We start from the raw sequence: 22,900 nt of genomic DNA, 5'->3' as shown, positions 1-22,900 counted from the left end.
TGTTGCTGCTTTCTCTAGTTTAGAATCCATTGATTGTCTACTCCTGCTTTTTGATTTGCGAATAGGTGGCACATGCTTAGCTGTTGTAATTCTTTATATTTATTTTTTGTTTTCCTTTGTCTTTTACGTTCCCTTTTGGTTAAAGTTACTCCTTCACTCTTAATTTCTTCCTGAGTGTTTGCAATATTAACAGTTTCTTGCTGTGTTTTTGATTGAACTATATTGGCCACCTTATCATTTCCAGGTGTTCCATTCAGAGCCAGTACACGTGTTGTGCTTTCGCTAATAATTGTACTTATAGCACATATTTTTAAAGAAATGAAAAATGGAGTAACTATGTTTATTTGCGTTGCAGAAATGGGTGATGCTTCTGTTGCTTCATTTTCTGTTGCACAAAATATTCCCTTTTTTAGAAGCGACACCGTCAGCAGCACGCTAACATCAAATTTATTTGATACCGATTTTGCAAACTTCATTGACCTTGGATATTTACTACGTAATCTGATATCTAGAAAAGTTGGAGCCTTGAAAAAGTCAGGTTTAATGAAACACGTGTCGGCTGTTGCTTTCCGAATATATTTGGCTTTTTGACATCAAACTTACTTCTGCCTTACTGAAACAAGGGATCTGTTTTTCCGAGACGATATAGAGGAATGAAGTGAAATCTTCATACAACCGTGATGTGCCGTGGTTTCTTTTCTTCGTATTCCCTGAGGTCTGTTAGATTGTATTTTACCTCCCTGCAGATGTCTTTCAAAATAATTTGTAGAAACCATAATCTGTCCAGTGGGGTTGTGCATTGACAGGGAGCTTCTTGTATGTAACAGTAAACTTGGGACCTCAAGATCAGATCATTCAGCGATACCAACCATGTGAATGGCCAGTGTATTGAAGAGATATAACTGTGTTTCCTGTTTGCTGATGGTATAGCCTGCATTGTATTTAGGAGGCCAATTCAGGTGGAACCCTCTAGCACATTGTATTATTCGAAGGCAGATTTGGTGTCCAGATCTGATGGAGTTGCCTCTGACTCCTGGCCCACCTCTGCGTTCTTTGCTGAAAATATATGCTTTTGTCCCTTCTTCACTGCTTTTAGCTTTATTGCTTTGTTGTTGTGTGAGGAATGGCGACCTTTATCATGCTGTTCTAGGATTTTATGTTCCACATTGAGGGTTGTTATCTTAATAGGGCTTAGAGGACGATTGACCTCACAAGTGGATTTTTTTCATTTGGCAAGAGGCTGGGTCCTAAATAAAGAATGGGCTCAGACTGACTTTGGTGACATCCGGATGGAGACTTTTCCCTATTGATGTGGAGGACAGTTGTTGTTTGGCTGAGTTTACTTCTCCGCCTTGTAAGGCAAATGAAATGTTCAAGAACTGTAGCAGTGGTCCTCCTAGTATGGTGTCCAAAGTGAAATTATTTACTGTTAACTCCTCTGGGACTAAGTTTGAGCTGAAGCTAATTCTGTAATTCTGGTGTCTCAGCTGAAGCAACCTTGGGTTTACAATGTATGGAAGGTGCCTTTAGTTCGAGTTGGAGCTAAATACTTTAATTATAGTTGTTATGCCGTGGGGTGTCAGTGCTGCTGTTTGATGGTTTGCTGGGGCTGTGTGCCTAATATTGGCAAGCCTCCACAGGTAAAATTCCTGTTCATTTGGCAGCAGTTATGGGGGGATCTAATGCAAGAGCCACAATGTTATTTGTCCCCCAACGACTGAGTTTGACTTCTGTGTTGGCCGCTTGAACTTTGCAGGGTTACTGTGGGATTGTGGGAGACAGGCTTCTGGATTGGCTGCGTGGGTGGGGAGAGCCGTGGGGCAGCAAATTGAAGTCAGTATGAGGGTCTAATTAGTGCTGTATTTGGCCCTTCTGCCTCAAACCTCCAGCCCCCGAGCTGCGCAGCTGGCAGCGCTCACCTTATTTTCCTCTGTATCCTTGCTCCCTGCTCCTGGCTGGTTGTGTCTTACTCCTTTCGTCTGCATTGAGGCTGCCGTGCTGGCTTGTGTAATGGCTTCTATGAGCCTTTTCCTGATTTAGTAATGCTGACTGTATCTGAAAAAAGGCTCTCCTCTGACTTCTCCAGATTCTATGGCTTCGGACATTGTTGGAACCTGAGGAGCAAGGGGAAGGTAGCAAGCAGAAGCACACCAGACCCCTGCAAGCTGCACTCAGGACAAGCTGGGCCGCTCCTGAAGGGGACACAGCTCACTCTTTGTGGGGATACCAAAAAGGCCCCTATACCTGCCTCTTCTGCCTGCCCTTTGTCTTTCACTTGAACACCGTTGTGCCTCACACTTCCGGCTCCAGGCTCTCCAGGTACTCTGAAGTCATGCAGCACCAGTTCAGTATTTCACTGAGTGCACCCATTAACCGCCTGGCCTGCTGTGCACTTCTCGGCTCTTTTTCCTTCCGTAGAAACAGTAGTCTGCTATGGTCCAACCGCTGCCGACCTTGTAGCCCGTTGACTCTTGACCTGGGCTGGACTACCTGACCGGAACGGAAAATTGATCAATCAGCCATTATGTTATTTGGCTGCGGCAACAGCAGCGACACCTCCTGCGGGACCACCAGCAGCTGAGACCCACCTACTGACTGATGTCTGACATCTCAAAAACCTGTGGCACCACAGGAGCCACTTGACACATTTGCCCTTGCATTGTTTCTTAAATCTGACTTACTGCTTGTATTACCCTTGTGTCACATTACGTGAGCCCCGAACCAGCACAAACTAGGTTAAATACACTTTATGCACTGAATGTGCATTAAAATGCATTACGGACTGCACTGTGCAAGCAAAGACTATCATAATAATGATACTGGCTTTCTCTGTAATCCTAGACACCTTTCCACCACCTTTGAATACTATGAAATGTTTACACTTTTGAGTGGAATAGTTCATTGATAGTCCTGTATGAGCTATTTTCTGGCATGCAGGAGTTCATACAGTGCAAAGGAAATCAGCATTATAACAGTAGCTTATTCCATTTGCCAATTCACCTGTACTCATCCAGCAGGTTTAGAAGATATACGTTTCGTTTAATCACATAGATATAATTTGTCAGCTGTAGGTTAGACAAACCTTATTACAGCAGATACATAAACTGCTTGAGTGCTCTCAAAACTTTAAAAGCCCATGCCTGATGAAAAACATTATTGCCAGCATGTGTAAATTTAGTTTTCTAATTGAGTAAATAAAAGATGTTTATAAATAAAAAACTGATTTCACCATTTGTAAAGAACATCAAAGAAAATGCATAATGTATATATTAACTAATTAGAGGCATTGTACCAAATAATGATTGTAATAACCCCGTAACTATTTAGTGCTTTATATTTTTAATTATTGAAATGTTACAACTCAAAATGCACTATAAATATGTTGCTTAAAGTCTACATAAAGGCGTGATCCATGTCATCACAAACATTGAATCAATGGGGATTTGTTAGGTGATGGTGTGGTAAAAGAGAGTCTAAAAGCATAGAATGAGGGCAGAAGCTCGAATCAGGAGATGTGCACTGACAAGGATACCAAGACACTGAGGCACTAATTTATAATCTTTGGTGTAAAACCGCACTAACGCAGTTTTGCACCAAAAAGTTTAGCACCGGCTTGCACCATTTCTGTGCACCAGCTGGGCACCATATTTATGGAATAGTGCAAGCCGGTGCAGAGGGTAGGCTAGCATAAAAAAGTGGTGTTGGGCTGACGGTATGGAAGAAGGGGTTTTTTCACCAAAAAATGACTTTAGGCAGGTTAGAGTAAAATGACTCTAACCTGCCTAGAGTCATTTGTTGACGCAAAACCATCCATATCACATGGCTCCTGTCTTAGAAAAGACAGGTGTCATGCCCACCACCCCAATGGCCAGCACAGGGGGCCAGTGTCCTCTGGGCATGGCCATTGCACCCAGTGCCATGTGGGGGGCCCCATTTCAGGGCCCCCAATGGCACTTAAAAAAAACCCAAAATACTTACCTTTACTTACCTATGGTCCCCCATCCTCCGCTGTCTCTCTTGTGTGGGTGGGGCTGTCCCTGGGGTCTGGGCAGGGGACCTGAGGGCTTATTCGATGGTGTTCCACCATGGGAGTAGGCCCCCAAGTCCCCTAACGCCTGCCCTGACCCAGGCATTAAAAAATGAGGCAAAGCAATTTTTTAACCCTCCTATGCGTGATTTTAGCAAAGGGGGATAAATATGGCCTAAGGCCATAGAGTGATTTTTTGCATGGGAACACCTACTTTGAATCTCATTGATGCAAAGTAGGTTTCCACGTCCCAAAAATGACTTTAGTTAGTTTTGCACCGAATTTGCGTCAAAAAAATGACGCAAAACAAGTATAAATATGCCCCTTATTTTGGATTGCAGTTTGCCAATGAGCACGCGAGTGCCCAAATGACTAATATAATCAGTTCCACTTCAATAGACAGTAAAATGAATGTACGTTTATATGAGCAATATAGATACCTGGCGTAATCATGGTAAATATGTCAAGCAAAACACCTTTAAGATATAATTGAGCAACACCAACAACATGATATAAACAAGGACAGAATACTGGACATGTGGCTAGTCATTTATTGGGAGTAAACAAATTCTTCAATTAATAAATCATAACTGTAGCAAACTGGCATTCCCTTAGTTGTGCCTGTTGTTCAGAAGACTGATTCTTTTCTTCTGCTTCCATTGTCTCCTTGTGAAGGCAGTGCCTGAGTTATAGTTGCGAGAGAGTGTAGCATTTATACTCAATATTAACATGAAATGTTTATGAACTAATGCATAATAATGACGCATAGAAAATGTATTAATGTACTTTTGCTAAATATGCGCTTGAAATGTTCCCAGGGGGAGTGGCCACCATTGTATACAATGACTAATGAAACTGACTAATAATAATGAAAATGAGGTTTTTTGTATGATTTTACACTAATATTAAGAGTTATAAGTTAAGGTTTTGCTAATAAATCATTAGGCATTAGTTAGCATGAGTCGAGGCCTAGCTGCCCGACTTTTCATATTAAATGTGTTTTTCTAACGTGCAGTGTGCTGACCTGCTGAAGGAAATGTACTCGTATTTTTCCAAAGCTAAAGGATGAATGTAGCCATAGAAGATCCGTTCTCATGAAATTCGACTTGCTAGAAGAAACATTTTTGCTAAATTCAACACTGTAGACTAGTAACAGGTACAAGGTCACCTGAACCTGTACAGACAATGGACCTACTGACTGAAGATGCGAGAGGACCACAAGAGTATGAAATCATACCGGACATTCTGCCCGCTGGAGACGTCAATCATAAGAACCAATAAACTACGTGAGAACTGTTATGGGGTGACAATTTTGATGAAATCATTGAAAACCTATTGGATGGAGATAGTGGGGTGCCAACCCTGACCAATGAAGAATTAGGGGACTGTACAACAGAAAAGGGATAAAAACCTTTGACACAAGGAACCAGGAGGAGAGATGCCGTTGCGAATTTTGCTATGACCCAGACACTTTGTCACTCTGCTTTACCCGTTATACACTTTTCCTCCTTATGAGGGAAGTGTCCCTTCTTACCCGTCTTGTTGTGTTTCCCTGACTGATGGAGAATCAACTGATGTCCTGAGGACGAAGACTGAATCTGTATGCTGACCCATCACGGAGGGTAACTATATGATGATGAAATTGTAATTGTCTGATTGCCTTTCCTTTCTAGGTACAAACTGCTTCTTTTGACAGGGACCATAGTTAGATGGTTTTTCCAAATTTGTGTTACCAAATTGTTTTGCATGAAGCCCAACATGCCAATGCGAATTCGAGACTAGTTAAGGGGATCACTGAGTCGGACGCAAACAGACAAATGACTGGTTCAATGCTTTGTTGAATGATGCGCTAATGATACTCTGCTAAGTTTAACCTATGTTGACGTCGTGCTATGTTCTAATGTTTGTGATCTTTGCTTAGATGAAATCTTATTCGAGTTGCCATATTATAAATATGCTAATGTGTTTCATGGTTTTGAGACTAATAAACTTGCTAGTAGAATTGTAATCAATAGGGAATAAACTTCATATAATCATACTAAACTGGTGTGGTTATTCATGACTGCAAGGTCATGGTGGTTCCTGAGTCTTATTGATGATGTTATTGACATATTGATTGACATGTGGATCAGTTATCTTGTCCTAAGGTGTCTTCAATCAGGGTCAAAAGATTAATTGGCCTAAAACAAGTCCCACAGTGAATAAAATAATCAGGAAGGGACGCGTTAGCAGTTCTGGTAGCAGAGCGATGGTTCTGGCCCTTTGGGGCCCTAGGGCGAGGGACCATTGTTTAAAAGTTTTTTTGAAATAATGCAAATTGGAGGTATGATGTGTTTCTAAATTCCCCATGACTTTCCCGGAATCTCAGAGCTTGCCTAAGTGAGTTGAGTATGTTCTCGGCGTTTTAGTATGTGTGGTGTAGAATTTGCTCTTGCTCAGCTTATGCATATTGCAGGTGATTTGTGAAATTTGTGTGGATTTAGGCCAGGTAATGTTGTTTTAGTAGGAGTGGGCGTACTCCGCAGTATGAGAGTAGGGAAGTCGGCGAACTTCATGTGAGTGTGGCGCTTTGTGCTCAAAATTTATCCACATGGTTGTTGTTGATGTACGGACCCGGCGTGGTCTAAGACTCCGGAGTATATTGAGAAGTGTATGAGACACTTGGTTTATGATGTAATTTGTGCGGTTTGGTAGGTCAATCGGGAGTGGTTGACAAGTCTAGTTTGAGTCAAATTGTGTGATTGAAACCTTCAATGGAGATTTGGCAAGTTCTAAAGTGCACTAGAACAAACCATTGACAAGTCGAGGGTAGGATTTGCGGGTCGAATTCTGCTTGCGAGTGCGGGAGCGGAGAAGGAGAGAGTAGCGGCCGAGGCTTCAAGTGAAATCTCTGTAAAGTTCTGAAGCGAATGTGTTACCCTTTCTGTAGTAAACCAACAAATTTGGGTTTTTGTTGTGAAAGGTGCTAGCAATATATTGCATTAGTTTTGTGTGAGGAGGACAGGCCGCAAGACTTTGTCAGCCGCAGAGAGTGTGTGTGAGTGTGATGTCATTTGAGCCACGCTGGGATAGGTCAGTTGCTGAGAGGGGTCGCGCATGGATTGGCAGCCGTCTGTGAGAGGGAATTGGTTGAGAAGGTAGGCGAAGAGTGTTCTGGGGATTAAAGTCACTTCCTGATTAGATTCTAAACAAAATAAAAGACGCAAAAATTACGTTTTTCAAGGCTTTAAAGTGTTCTTTGAGGGGAAATACATACATTACAGCAGGTGTGGGGGAGGCTACACCTTCTGAGGGTACTCCAGCTTATATCATAATGGAGAAGAAGGGAGTTGCGCCATGTCTTTCGTTAAAGCAGTGGTGCAAATTGACAGAGAAGGAGGGATGTTTGGCGTTTCCGGAACACGGAACGTTTAATATAAGAATTTTGGAAAATTTGCGGTTGATGTTAAGTGTGCAAAAACCGCCCCCAAGACCAGCTCAGTATGAGGCATTATCGGTCTGGGATTTAATGGCCATACAACAGAGGCAGCAGAAATTTATGAGGAGAATGAAAAGAGCAGAAAAGACTTTAGCGGAAGCTAAATGGGACAACAAGACCAAAATGTGGAGAAGGGGAATAGTTGACGGAATTAAGATGTTTCCGGCAATAACCCAAGAAGATGAGACACAGGGAAAGAAAGCCACTTGTAAGACAGACAAGGGCTCTAGTAAGCCAAAGGAGACTCAGAGGTCTTGGGTATATGAAGATGATTCAGGCGATGAAGAGTTTCTTAATCAGTTGTTACATGATCGCCTGCCACCCTATGCCATAAATGACAATGTACAGAGCACTAGTGTGGGTTCTGAAGACCCGACACAAAATAAGGGAATCCCGAATACAGTGCAGACAAGTGACACAGTTTTGATACAGAATGGTGTCAGTGTACCCACTGCACCAGACACACAGATACAGTTGCAGCCACCACAGATTCAGAGGCTTTATCTTGATGTTGCCGTACTAGAGACAACTACGAGTTTGATGGTGCCGCCTGATCCAGTATACACAAGATCAATGTTGGTTCAGATTGAGCCAACTCTGCAATTGCTGCCCCAGCTGCAGCAACAGATGGTTCCGAATTACACTTCTGTTGCAGGACCGCAGTCAGAAGCTACAGCACCAATGATGAATCAAGCTATGGGATTTAATGCTCCACAGGGTTTGGGAATTGGACAGTCACCAGCTGCTATATCATTGCCAATTACTGTTGGTCCACCAGTACCGCTGTATGCGCAAGGTAAGCCTGGCATGTGTGATCAGGGAGTAGAGACCCAAGAGGCAATAAGAGGAGGGTCTAACAGAAACTTGCAGGGAGGACAGGCTGCTGAAAGGTCCAGATCCTTGTTGGACTTTAGTCTGATTGGGGTTCCTTTGGAGACGATGTGGCAAGCAGGGTTGGGAACACTAACCCCACAGGTAATGAGTACAAATACGACACAGACACCAATGATGCAGTCTGGAAATGTCTCGTTGCAAGGCTTAACAGCGCAACAATTGAACAAGTGGTTGGATAAGCTCAACACTCCGCAGACTACTAGTGTGACCGCAGAGAGGTCAGAAAGGGATGAATACCTGAATTTTGTGAGACTGGGCGTAGAAGCCATGGAACTAGTCGAAGGAACAATGGGGGTGAACAGATTAGAATCATACATGGAAGCAGAATTGAGGTTTCTGTGCCCCAAAATACCCAAGGAAGTGAGCAAGGTGCATCAGAGGTTGGCAAACCTAGCAGACAAATACGGTATAGACATAGAGAGTACTAAGCATTTGAAAAGGAGCTATAGGCTAGACTTTGAACCTAAAGATTTTGATCATATGAGATCTACCGGAATGAAGGGACACCTCAAAGAGATACTGCAGAGTGCTCAAATTTGGGAAGCATTAGAGAAATGGAGATAAAGACAAAGGTGATTGCCCGGAACCAAAGCAGACGAAAGCTGCACCTGACACAGGGACAATAAAGATGTTACCAATGAGAGAGACAGCTGGAGGGGTTCTAGTCATGTACCATGGTCTAGGGGTGACATCTTGTCACACACAAATGATTATCCAAGGTTGAGGGAAAAGCCGATAGAGTGGTACCAGCAGACGGACAGGTTTGTGAAACTTGCGAAATGTCTCTGGGAAGACTTGAATACCCTGTTTGAGATTATAGTTCCTGCTGACTTATGGCTTGAGTGCAAGAGAGGTGTGAATTGGCCGACAGAGGAACCAGCAACGGACAAGGCTACTGGAGCACCGTCTTCTGAGGTGATGAGGTATTATCACAAAGTGATTGAGTTTTTGAAGCAGAAAGTGTCGCCGAAAGTGACTTCAGAAAATTGATCGAACGTCACAGGAGGGCAAAGAATCGATACATGCTTACTATGAGAGGTTGTTGAAGGCATTCAAACGTTACAGTGGCACGGAGGTCATAGAGCCGAAAGACATCAATCACCTTGTGTTCAGGTTTGTTGAAGGGCTGAGACCAGAGATTAGCCAGATGATTAAGAATCATTTGATCTGTTGGCAAACAAAGCTGATTTTATGATGTATTGCAGTATGCGAAATACTGTAGTGATGAGATTGAATTGAAGCAGAGAAAGTTGAAGGAAAAAGTGTTGGTGATGCAAATTAAGGCAGCACATGCAGGGATGCAGGGAAATGGGTTACAGCAGATGGTACTGCAGCAACCGCAGGGACTTGGAGTGTTTCAGGCACAACCGAGAGGTCGAGGAGGTTTTGTGAACCGTGGTCCAGATATCAATACTGTTGTGGTTCAAAATGATGTGCAGTGGATGAAAAAGGTGTCACCATGTAACGTGTGCGGGGGCGTGGGGCACTGGAAGCGGGAATGCCCAATGATGGTGCAGGATGGTGTTGTTCAACAAAGCAATGATATTGGTACATTTCAAAATGTGAGGGGTCCAAAAGTGAGGGGTAAAATCCGAATTTCCATAATAACATGGTGCAGATGCAAGGTCTCCAACCCATGCAACAAATGCAGATGCCACGTGTTCAACCAGCACAAATGCAGGCGGTAGAACAGCAGATTCCCATGGTACCTAGACAGCAAATGCAAATACCATTAGCTCCAATGGGACAAGAACAGGTGATGTTTCCTCAACAGGTCACAGGTCAAGCAGTGAGTCAAAATAGCACAGTACAGCAGTTCCCATTGCGTGGTGTGGATGGAATAAATGATGAATGGTCGGATGATTCTTCAGATAGTGAGGAGTGGAGGCTTGCAGCGTCCCTAGAAGTAGACCAGAGGGGACCTTATGTAGAAGGAAAGGTGATGGGTCATAAGGTTTTGTTCCTAGTTGATACAGGAGCTACATGCTCTACAGTCAGAAGTGCAGAGGTTCAGAAATAGCCACTTTCGTGGCGTACCATAAGGGTGGTAGGAGTAGCAAATCAGTTCCTGACAAACCCGATTACAGATACAGTCAAAGTCGAGATTGCTACTTTCCAGGGATTACATAGATTTGTAGTCTGTGACTCGAGTCCCGTATCCCTACTGGGAAGAGACTTGCTGTGTGAAACAAGGTGTTCAATTACCTGTTCCAGTGAAGGGATTGAGGTGCAGACAAACAGTGATGATGAAGGGGACGATGGTCAGTTCTCAGAGTTAGAGACGGAGACAGAAAATGAAGAATACCCTTTGATAACCCTATTCCCGATGTTCACAGTGATGGACTTACCTGTCGAATTATAGGGAACAGTGACAGAAAAGGTGTGGGACCTGACAGGAAAAGAAGTGGGACTAATAAAAGGAGTAGAACTGGTCAAAGTAGAGGTAAAACCAAATGCAGTGCTTCCCCAGGTACTGCCGTACCACATGGCACAAGATGTCCTTATACAGGTGACACAGATAATTGCAGACTTTATAAAGCAAGGTGTTCTAAAGGAAGTGACGAGCAGCCCGTGTGATTCACCAATAATGGGTCTGAAAAAGCCTTGTGGGAAAGTTTGAATTGTTCAAGACTTGAGGAAAATAAATGAGCTTGTGGTAAAATGTTGCCACATAGTGCCAAATCCAGCCGTGATCATGTTTCAGGTTATGAGTGATGCAGAGTGGTTCACAGTTGTGGACCTGTCTGAAGCATTCTTTTCGGTGCCTCTTCATGAGGATAACCAATTTATTTTTAGTTTCAAATTCCTGGACAAAGTTTACAGTTGGTGTTGAATTCCCCAAGGGTTTTCTGAATCACCTTCCATCTTCAATCAGATACTGAGGAAGGATTTGGAGTCCTTAGAACTGCCTTTCAGTTTGATCCTAGTACAGTATATTGATGATTTGTTAATTGCGTCCAGAACAAAAGATGACTGAAGGTATGACACAATTGCCTTATTGAACCATTTGGGAAAGAATGGACATATAGGGGGTCATTCTGACCTCGCGGTAAAAGGCGCTTACCGCCGGCCAGAAGAATGCCATAACACCGCCGTGGCTGCGGTAAACCGCCACGGTCATTCTGACCCGCAACTGGCAAACCGCCAAAAACCCGGCATCCACAAAAGTCCGCCACACCAAAGGTCAGCGAAAAAATGGCGATGACCAAACCTCCACCGTCACGCCAACAGAAATACGCCCATACCATTCCGACCCACAAATCCACGCGGCGCTCTTTCAAACGCGGTATTCCATTTGCGGTACACACTGCCGCGGTCAAAATACACAAACACATACAAAACTCAGCCACATTGGTCAGTTTGAAATACACACACCTGATACGCATACTAACACCACTCCCACACACCCAACACAATATAAAACACACACCCACATCACCCACAAGCCCCTACGACCCGAAATCATTAATGAAGGCTAGAGAGAGAGCACAGATTAGACAATCCCACAACACAGAGGCACACAACACCATCACCCACACAGAATCCACGCACCAAACACTACACACCACCACACTCATCACCACAAACGCCACCCCACACCTCAACCACACCAGCCTATGGCACCCCAAAGACACCCCAGGTTCAGTGACGCCGAACTCAGGGTCATGGTGGAGGAAATAGTCCGTGTAGAGCCCCAGCTCTTCGGGGCACAGGTGCAGCACACCACAATTGCCAGGAAGATGGAGCTGTGGCAAAGGATGGTGGACAGGGTTAACGCGGTGGGACAGCATCCACGCAATCGGGAGGACATCAGGAAGAGATGGAACGACCTACGGGGGAAGGTGCGTTCCATGGTATCAAGGCACAACATTGCGGTGCAGAAGACTGGCGGGGACCCCCACCTACTCCCCCCGAATTTACCGCATGGGAGGAGGAAGTCTTGCACATCCTGCATCCTGAGGGCCTCGCAGGAGTAGGCGGAGGAATGGACTCTGGTAAGTCAAATCTTCACTACTGCTTCCCACCTCCACCCCACCTGCATGCCAAATCATACCCCCACCCTCACCCCCACCCCCATCACACCAACTCCTTGCAAATGGCTCACCATCACAACCCACCCATCCCAACACCAAGCCCTGCATGCGACCACAAAGCATGGACACCCATCACCAAAGCATGCCCACTGCACACACACATCACCCCCACAAGCCACCCTCACAAAAGCCCCCACAAGGAAATGCCTGCACTTGGGTACACGGACACCCACCCATCACACAAAATGCCACACACAGAAGCAATAACCATACCTTTAAATCCCCTGAAGGACCCGAACACTACCACACCGCCACGGAGGGTCCAGAGATGTCCATCCCACCCCCAGAAGAGGCCCCCAGCGATGACAGCAGCTCTGTCTCCCTGGACCCAGATGACCAGCCCGGCCCATCGGGGACCTCTGGACAGTCGGTTCCCCACAGACAGGCACAGGCTACACCAGACCCAACCCCCTCTGGGAACACCAGCACAGCTCCCACCCAGCGGGCCCATGCCTCTGTCTCCAGGACACGTCAATCAGTGGTGTGTCCACCACTACAGGGCACCCAGGTTGACCCACCACCCCAACAACAACAGGGACCTGGGGGCAGTGGTAGTGGGCACACCGTCCAGGGGACAGAGGCCCAGGGACACAGGGGAACTGGGAGGGCTGCTGTGCGACAGGGGGGGGACAGGCCCGGGGAACCGACTCTCCAAGAGGCCCTCTCCTCCATCATGGGAGCATACTACCGCTCCCAGGAGACGATGGCGACGGTACTGGCCCGGTTCCAGGAGATCCAGGAACTGCAGGAGGAACGGTACATGGGGTTCAGGGAGGAACTGAGGAACATCGGTTCCGCAATGGGGACCATCGTCGTGGCCCTTACCCAGATTGCGGGACCATGTGGCACCCCAAAGGGCCCCTGTCACTAGCCCAGGCCAGGAACAGCCTACCACCTCCGCCGGCGCTAGTGGACAGGAGGCCCCCACACAACGACAGGCCACCAGAACCCCACCTCCTGCAGAAGAAGAACCACCCCGCAAGCGGAACCTGAGATCTCACCAGAAGACAGAGTAGGATTGCAAGACCTCCGCCAGCCAAAGATACCCCCTGATGTCATCCCACTGTCCCACATTGTCACCCTGTCCAACCTTGAACCGCCCCTGCTCCATCCTTCCCCAGGCATATGGACAATGCACCTGTGCGACTGAGAACTGGACTCTGCCATGGACAATACTCCACCCCCACCCATCACCGTTTCACAATCATGAACCTATATGTAGCACTTAAAATAAATCACTTATTGCACTTAAAATAACAGGAGTCTGCTTGTATTCTTTACAAATGTATTACACATAACGGTGCAATAATGTCCAGTTACTTTGTGATGACAACATACCAATTTCAATAAGCTTTAGTCCATGGGCAAACAAAGCTGAAGTCAGGCAGTGGGTCATACAGCTCTGAAAAGAGAAGGGAAAGTCACAAATCAGTTAACAGGAACTGGGGGGAAACACAGACAGTGGAGACCCATGAGGCCTTAAGTAAATGTAAAATGGCGTGGCTGATTCTTACCTGTGTGCTACTGAAAATATTGTTGTATGACTGTATCCCTGTTGTCCGTGTCGTCCCCGTCGTCTTCCTCCTCTTCCCTCTCCACAGGCCCCACAGCTGCTACAACACCACCATCTGTACCATCCTCCTGCAGAAAAGGCACCTGGCGTCGCAAAGCAAGATTGTGAAGCATACAGCAGCCCACGATGATCTGGCACACTTTCTTTGGTGAGTACATTAGGGATCCCCCTGTCATATGCAGGCACCTAAACCTGGCCTTCAGGACCCCGAAGGTCCTTTCTATGATCCTCCTAGTGCGACCATGGGCCTCATTGTACCGTTCCTCTGCCCTGGTCTGGGGATTCCTCACTGGGGTCAGTAGCCACGACAGGTTGGGGTAACCAGAGTCACCAATTAGCCACACACGGTGTCTCTGTAGCTGTTCCATCACATAAGGGATGCTGCTATTTCGCATGACATACGCGTCATGCACTGACCCAGGGAACTTGGCATTTACATGGGAGATGTACTGGTCAGCCAAACAGACCACCTGGACATTCATCGAATGATAACTTTTTCTGTTTCTGTACACCTGCTCACTTTCTTTGGGGGGAACCAAAGCCACATGGGTCCCATCAATGGCACCAATGATGTTGGGGATGTGTCCAAGGGCATAGAAATCACCCTTCACTGTAGCCAATTCGCCCACCTCAGGGAAAATAATGTAGCTCCGCATGTATTTCATCAGGGCAGACAACACTCTGGACAAAACCTTTGAAAACATAGGCTGAGACATCCCAGATGATATGGCCACTGTTGTCTGAAAAGACCCACTTGCCAAAAAATGGAGTACTGACAGAACCTGCACCAGAGGGGGAATCCCTGTGGGTTGGCAGATGGGGGACATCAGGTCTGGCTCCAGCTGGGCACACAGTTCATGTATAGTTGCTCTGTCAAGCCGGTATGTAAGTATGATATGTCGTTCTTCCATTGTCGACAGGTCCACCAGCGGTCGGTACACAGGAGGATTCATCCTTCTCCTCGCAAGTCCCAGCGGACGGTGCCTAGGAAGGACAACATGGAGCACAGAGTCAAGCAACCCACAGGTTCGTTCACACAGCTTGCACAGTACACGAATCGCTATGCATTGAAAGGCTTGTATGAGTGGCAATGCAAGGCCTAGGCCTGTGTGACGCAGTAGAAATCATGCCATGTGGGACCTTGAAATGGTGGCTGCCTGACCTGTGAAGTGTGACAGTGGGATGTGAGGTCACTGCGCTGGCGTGGCACACCGTGGCGGTAGGCGGCCGAAGACCGCGGCGCACAGCAGCATTGGTTAACATTGAACCCTATGGGTCTCAGGAGCCAATGACGATGTGCGCCGGCGGTCGTGGCACGCACCGCCGCGGTACGCACCGCCGCGGGCGTGGCCGCCATTTTCTATCAGCTTAATCACTCGAGACCTGATCATCCACAGGAGAGGACCTATACTGCAAGTGCTGCTGTGACCTCGGTCTGGGAGATACAATGGCTGCTGCGACTGGGGAAAGGGCCCCTGCCTTCACTTCCGAAGAATTGGAGAAACTTGTTGATGGGGTCCTCCCCCAGTATGCGCTACTCTATGGTCCTCCAGACCAACAGGTTAGTACACAGGGTGCACGTTGAATGGGCTATGCCTGTGTTGAGTGGGGTGTATGTAAGATGGTGGGGAGGGGAGCGAATGAGGAGTGCAAGGCACGAAAGATGAGAGCATGTGCCACATGGCAAGGTTGGGGAAGGGGGGCCACTCACATTGACCAGGCAGAAAACTGATGCGATTTCCTTTACCACCCTGTACATATCAAATAGGTCAGCGCCCATCAGAAGATCGACATTTGGCGTGCCATCGCCAAGGACGTCCGGGCCCTGGGGGTCCACAACACACAGGGCACCCACTGCCGAAAGAGGTGGGAGGACATCCGCCGCGGGACCAGAAAGACCGCCGAGTCTCTGCTGGGGATGGCCTCCCAACGTAGGAGGGGTGCCAGCCGCCAATTGACCCCCCTGATGTCCCGGATCCTGGCGGTGGCCTACCCCAATTTGGATGGGCGCGTGAGGACATCACAGCAGACACAAGGGGGTGAGTATCAGCACATTCTGCTATCTTTGCGCGCAGTGAAGGTGTCTGGGTGGGGGAGGAGGGCTGTGGCTATCTCCAGGCCAGGGCGCATTCTGTAGGCTAGGACCCTCCGTTAGACACGGCCCTGTGCCCCCACCCCCCACCTCTGTAGGGTGCCAAGTACAGCTGTCCGGCCTCACCCATGTGTGCATTTGTCGTCCATAAACCTGTTGGCCTAGTCACAATAACTGAGTAGTGTACCCCGATTGCGCGGCCTAGTTCAGGGGGCTTCTGTGTCTGTCCTCTCCGACAAGGGTGTTGCCAATGCATGCACTCAACCTGTCTTCATTTCTCCCCCCCCCCATTTTCTTTGTCTTCCTGTTCATGTGTGCATTAGCATCATCAGGCGGAGGAGAAGTGGCATCAGCGCACGAGGGAGCTGCATCTCACATGGCCCCGGAGGGCCATACAACAGACTCAGAGTGCACTAGTGAGACGGAGGGCGAGGGGAGCTCCACAACGGGGACCCGTGGAGACGTCAGCGACACCGACACGTCCTCGGAAGGGAGCTCCCTAGCGGTGGCGGCAACATCCGTGCCCACCGCCACAACAGGTACAGCCACCACCCAGTGCACCAGCCCCGCCCTCCCAGCAGCCCCTCAGCCTTCGCTCCGTGCCCGCTCGCCCAGGAAGGCGGGCATCTCCTTCGCCCCAGGCACCTCAGGCCCTGCCCCAGTTACCCCTGCTGCCCTCAGTGAGGAGGTCATTGACCTCCTCAGGACACTCATTGTTGGGCAGTCTACCCTTTTGAATGCCATCCAGGGTGTAGAAAGGGAGGTGCATCGGAGCAATGCATACCTGGAGGGCATTCATTCGGGTCAGGCTGCCCATCAGCGATCGTTCAACGCCCTGGCCTCAGCACTGACGGCAGCCATTGTCCCTGTCTCCAGCCTCCCTCTTCTGACTCCCTCCACCCAGTTCCAGTCCCAGTCTCCTGTTCCTCTGCCTATCCCATCCACACCATCAGACCAGCCTGCACACACCTCTACACCCAGCACTCTGGGCACAAAGCCCCCTCCAGAACCAGTGGAGTATCACATCCACTCCGTCTGTCCTTGGCAGGATGAAGCACGCTGGGCACAAAGCCCCCTCCAGAACCAGTGGAGTATCACATCCACTCCGTCTGTCATCCAGACATAAGCACCAGAGATCCCACAAGCATTCACCCAAGCAACATCCAGATGCAGACATGCCAACAGTCACTACCACCTCTGTGTCCCCCACCTCCTCATCTCCCTCCTCCCTCCCTGTGACGTCTCCACTCACACCTGCATGCACACCACCATCAGCCAGTACTTCCATCACCAGCACACCCTCCATTACAGTCCGCACACGTGCAGTCACCACCCCCACTGCCATTTACACGTCCCCTGTGTCCTCTCCCAGTGTGTCTGTCACCCCCTCTTCCAAAGCACACAAACGCAGGCAGCCACCCACCCAACAGCCATCCACCTCACGACAGCCTCCGTCACAAGCACCTGCCCCCAAAGACAGCACACTTGACTCTCCTACAACCACATCCTCTTCCTCCACTCCCATACCCACTACACCTACCCGTCCCTGTCCTTCCCAAGTCCTTTTCCTTTCCAACCTTGAGCTCGTTCCAATCACTGACCCACCCCCTCCATCTGGTAAGAGTAATAAAAGCACCTCAGCCACCACCAGCCCTGCATCTACTGTGACCATAGTGCAGGGCTATTGGAGTCCACCAGCTCCTAGGGCAGGAACATCGGCCAGCAGCAAGGGGACAGCCAGCCCACCCCCTGGGAAGAGGACCAAAAAAAAAAAGGCCCGGCGCGACAAGAGTGAGACGGCTGCCACCAAGGACAGTAGTCTTGCCCCGTCACCTGCCACATCATCCAAGGGAGGCAAGGGCCACAGAGCTTCAGCGAAGGAGGGCAAGGGCAGCAGGGCGGAGAAGTCAGACAGCAGGCGAGCTGCCCAGGAGGGCCCCACCAGCCCCATTCCGGTTGTGACGGACGACACCCACGGGCCCAGGACTCCATCACAGGAGGGCCCAGCGACCGCAAGGTCGGATGGCGAATGAGCGGGAAGTCTTGCTCAGGTCTGGCTCCCTAGACACACAGGACAAGCACCGCCGAACAGGGCACCACCGGGACAAGAACCGCTGAACAGGGGCCCGCTGGGAGGAGCACCGCTGAACAGGGCCCCACCGGGAGGAGCACCGCTGAACAGGGGCCCGCCGGGAGGAGCACCGCTGAACAGGGCCCCGCCGGGACAAGAACCGCCGAACAGGGCCCCGCCGGGACAAGAACCGCTGAACATGGCCCCGCCGGGACAAGAACCGCTGAACAGGGGCCCGCCGGGAATAGCACCGCTGAACAGGGCCCTGCTGGGAGGAGCACCGCTAAACAGGGCCCCGCCGGGAGGAGCACCGCCGAACAGGGCCCCGCCGGGACAAGAACCGCCGAACAGGGCCCCGCCGGGACAAGAACCGCTGAACAGGGGCCCGCCGAGAGTAGCACCGCTGAACAGGGCCCTGCCGGGAGGAGCACCACTGAACAGGGCCCCGCCGGGAGGAGCACCGCTGAACAGGGCCCCGCCGGGACAAGAACCGCCGAACAGGGCCCCGCCGGGACAAGAACTGCTGAACAGGGCCCGCTGGGAAAAGAACCGCTGAATAGGGGCCTGCCGGGAGGAGCACCGCTGAACAGGGCCCCGCCGGGAGGAGCACCGCTGAACAGGGCCCCGCCGGGACAAGAACCGCCGAACAGGGCCCCGCCGGGACAAGAACCGATGAACAGGGCCCGCCGGGACAAGAACCGCTGAACAGGGGCCCGCCGGGAGGAGCACCGCTGAACAGGGCCCCGCCGGGACAAGAACCGCCGAACAGGGCCCCGCTGGGACAAGAACCGCTGAACAGGGGCCCGCCGGGAGGAGCACCGCTGAACAGGGCCCCGCCGGGAGGAGCACCGCTGACCAGGGGCCCGCCGGGACAAGAACCGCCGAACAGGGCCCCGCCGGGACAACATCCGCTGAACAGGGCCCTGCCGGGAGGAGCACCGCTGAACAGGGCCCCGCCGGGAGGAGCACCGCTGAACAGGGCCTCGCCGGAACAAGAACCGCTGAACAGGGGCCCGCCGGGACAAGAACCGCTCCGCTGGGGCCTTCATCTCAAGCACCGCTCCGCTGGGTCCCGCCGTCTCTGCACCGCTCCGCTGGGCCCTTCATCTCAAGCACCGCTCCGCTGGGTCCTTCATCTCAAGCACCGCTCCGCTGGGTCCCGCCGTCTCTGCACCGCTCCGCTGGGCCCTTCATCTCAAGCACCGCTCCTCTGGGCCCTTCAACTCAAGCACCGCTCCGCTGGGTCCCGCTGTCTCTGCACCGCTCCGCTGGGCCCTTCTTCTCAAGCACCGCTCCGCTGGGCCCTTCATCTCAAGCACCGCTCCGCTGGGTCCCGCCGTCTCAGCACCGCTCCGCTGGGGCCTTCATCTCAAGCACCGCTGGCCCATTGAGAGTGCTGGTTCTGTGTCGACCAGGGCTTCAGGAAGCACTCTGGGCACCATGCCTCCTCCATTAACAGTGGAGTCGGTAATCCATCTGATGGACTGTGGCTTTGCACTTCCCAGGATGGAACAGTGGGCAACCCACCCACTGTAGAGACTTGAGAGACTGTGGCTTTGCACTCCCCAGGATGGAACAGTGGGAAAGCCACCCAGTGTAGAGACTTGAGAGACTGTGGCTTTGCACTCCCCAGGATGGGACAGTGGGCAAGCCACCCACTGTAGAGACTTGTGAGACTGTGGCTTTGCACTCCCCAGGATGGGACAGTGGGCATGGAGGCCCCTCGTGAATCTGGCGTCGTGGACTCATGTGGCTGAGGTGCCCCCCCTTCCCTTCCCCCTGAGGTGCCTGTAGTTTTATCATCTGATGCCCCAGCAGTGTTCTCTCCAATGGTATCTGGTCTCCTGTGTGGGCTTTGCCCATGTGTTTGTGCACATTGGCCCACGGACTATGGAACTTTGAGGGAATGTGCAGGACTTATTGCCTATGTATATATTGTTGACTATGTTCATTCCTTATTTTGGTATATTTTATATGGCATATTTCCCATACCTTTAATGGAGCTATTTCTACATATATTTTATAGATAATTGTAATTGTGTCTTTGCATTATTCCGGTGGGTTTGGGGGGTGTCACTCTGACTTGTTGCTCGGCATTGGGGTGTAGGTATTTGTGGTGGGGGGTGGGTGTATGGCGCTTGTGTGTGCGCGTAAGCTTTCCTCCTCCCCCCTCTCCTGTGTCGTAGGTGCAGTACTCACCGTTGTCGTCTGCGCCGGCGTTCGTACTCCTGGTAGATGAGCAGGTAGACAATAGCTGGTAAGATGTTTAATTCGGGTTCCATGCTGTCCTCCTTCCTCGTGGAGTGTGTATAGGTGAGCGTTTTCCCGTTCGTAGTCTGTTTCCGCCGTGTTTTTATCGGTGGGGCTCCCGCCCCGGAAAAGATGGCGGATTGGTGAGTTGTGATAGGATGGGCGGTACATTGTCTGCCGCCTGCCTGTTGGCGGTGACCGCCGCGCTGTTTGTCTGTCCCGCCGTGGCGGTCGGAGTGTTAAAGTAGCGGGCTGTGTTGGCGGTTCCCGCCAGGGTCAGAATTCCTTTTATTGGACCGCCTGCCTGTTGGCGGGTTGGCCGCCGCTTTATCACCGCCCGCCAGGGTCAGAATGACCCCCATAGTGTCCCCAAAGAAGCTGCAATACTGTAAGACAGAGGTGAAGTACTTAGGTCACCTGATTGAGAAAGGGTCGATGAAAATATCCAAAGAAAGGGTGACAGCCATATTACAGATGAATCCCCCGACAACAAAGAGAGATGTCAGGATGTTTTTGGGAATGGTGGGCTACTGTCGTCAGTGGATTCCCAACTTCTCAATTATCTCTAAACCTTTGGTGAGATTGACTGTTAAAGAAATTCAGGATGGCCCGGGTGCCATAACCATGTCCGAGAAAGAGATGAAGGCATTCATGAAACTGAGGGAAAGCATGTGCAGGGCACCAGCTTCAGGTATGCCTGATTACACAAAGCCTTTTGTACTGTTTTGTCAAGAACGTGATGCTTGTTCTTCGTCTGTCCTGACACAGGTTCATGGAGGTGCAAACCACCCAGTAACATATTTTTCAGCCACTTTGGACCCAGTCGCAGCAGCCTTACCGGGTTGTTTGCATGCAGTTGCAGCAGTTGGTCAAAGCATCACTCAGTGTGAAGGTATAGTGATGGGACACCCTTTAACAGTAATGGCCCCACATTCAGTTGAAATTCTGTTGACCTGAACAAAGAGTCAGCATATGACAAATGCAAGATTAACAAAGTACGAAACAATTATACTGGGCTCACCCAAAGTGTCTCTGAAAAGATGTACTGTATTGAACCCGGCAACTTTACTTCCTATTGATAATGCAGACATTGATGATGCTGAGGAGGTAGAACATGATTGTTTTTAGGTAACAGATCTGTGCACCAAACCGAGACCTGACATTAAAGATACCCAATTGGAAGAAAACGATTACGTTATCTTTGTTGATGGTTCATGCCTGAGAGACGCAGTAGGAGTACTGAGGCCTGGATATGCCGTGTGTACAATCACTGGTATCATAGAAGCTTCCTAACTCGAAAGAGTATACTCTGCTCAAGTGGCTGAATTAATTGCTCTTACTAGGGCATGCCACGCAGCTGAAAACCTGAAAGTCACTATCTATACTGACAGTAGATACGGATTCGGAATTGTACATGATTTTGGCCAGTTGTGGTCACAGAGGGGTTTCCTGACCTCTTCTGGTTCACCAGTAAAAAATGGCGAGAAAATTAAGGACTTGTTGCATGCGATTCAGTTACCTCTTGAAATTGCCGTGGTGAAATGCAATACTTATGTTAAGTCACAAGACTTTGTGTCAATGGGAAATGGATATGCAGATCAAGTCGCAAGGTTCTGTGCATTGAACTGTATATCGTTTTAAGACTAATGGGAATTGTTACCTGAAACTGAAAATGAAACATGCTCAGGGTATGCATTGAGGGTAGTTGACACACTAGATGAGCTGAAATCATTGCAGGGACGTGCTAGTAAAGAGGAGAAACGTTCCTGGCAGAGAATGAAATGCGTACAGAGATCTGATGACTTATGGGTTTCAGAGGAGGGGAAAATGGTTTTGCCAAACAGTCTTTTATCACAATTTGCGAGGTTTTGCCATGGTAAAGCACATGTTGGGAGGGACGCAATGATCAGATTATTCAAAATCGATTGGTTCAATCCCAAATTCAGACAAGCTGCAGAAGTAATCTGTCACAGGCGCATCATCTGTCAGCAGATGAATGCGGGGAAAGGGACCGTGGTGAATTTGAGCCACGTTGGGAGAGCAGGAGGTCCATTTAGCAGAATGCAGATGGATGTTATTGAGATGCCTGTGTGTGGAGGTATGAGATACATGTTGGTGATTGTGTGCATTTTCAGTCACTGGATTGAAGCTTACCCTACATGTAGGAATGACAGTCTCACAGTAGCAAAGCTGCTGCTTAGGGAGTTAATACCATGTTTGGGGTTCCCGATCTCTTTAGAATCAGATAGGGGAAGACACTTCGACAATGAGGTGATTAAGCTCTTGAGTGCTGCATTGAACATTGAACAGAAGTTGCATTGTAGCTATCGCCCTGAAGCATCAGGACTGGTGGAGCAGATGAATGGTACCTTGAAGTTGAGAATGGCAAAAATGTGCGCAGCTTCCAATTTGAAATGGCCA

This window comes from Pleurodeles waltl, chromosome 6 (genome assembly GCF_031143425.1).
Source record: "Pleurodeles waltl isolate 20211129_DDA chromosome 6, aPleWal1.hap1.20221129, whole genome shotgun sequence".
In the NCBI taxonomy this organism is placed as follows: domain Eukaryota; kingdom Metazoa; phylum Chordata; class Amphibia; order Caudata; family Salamandridae; genus Pleurodeles; species Pleurodeles waltl.
Note: the sequence above shows the minus strand (reverse complement) of the source record.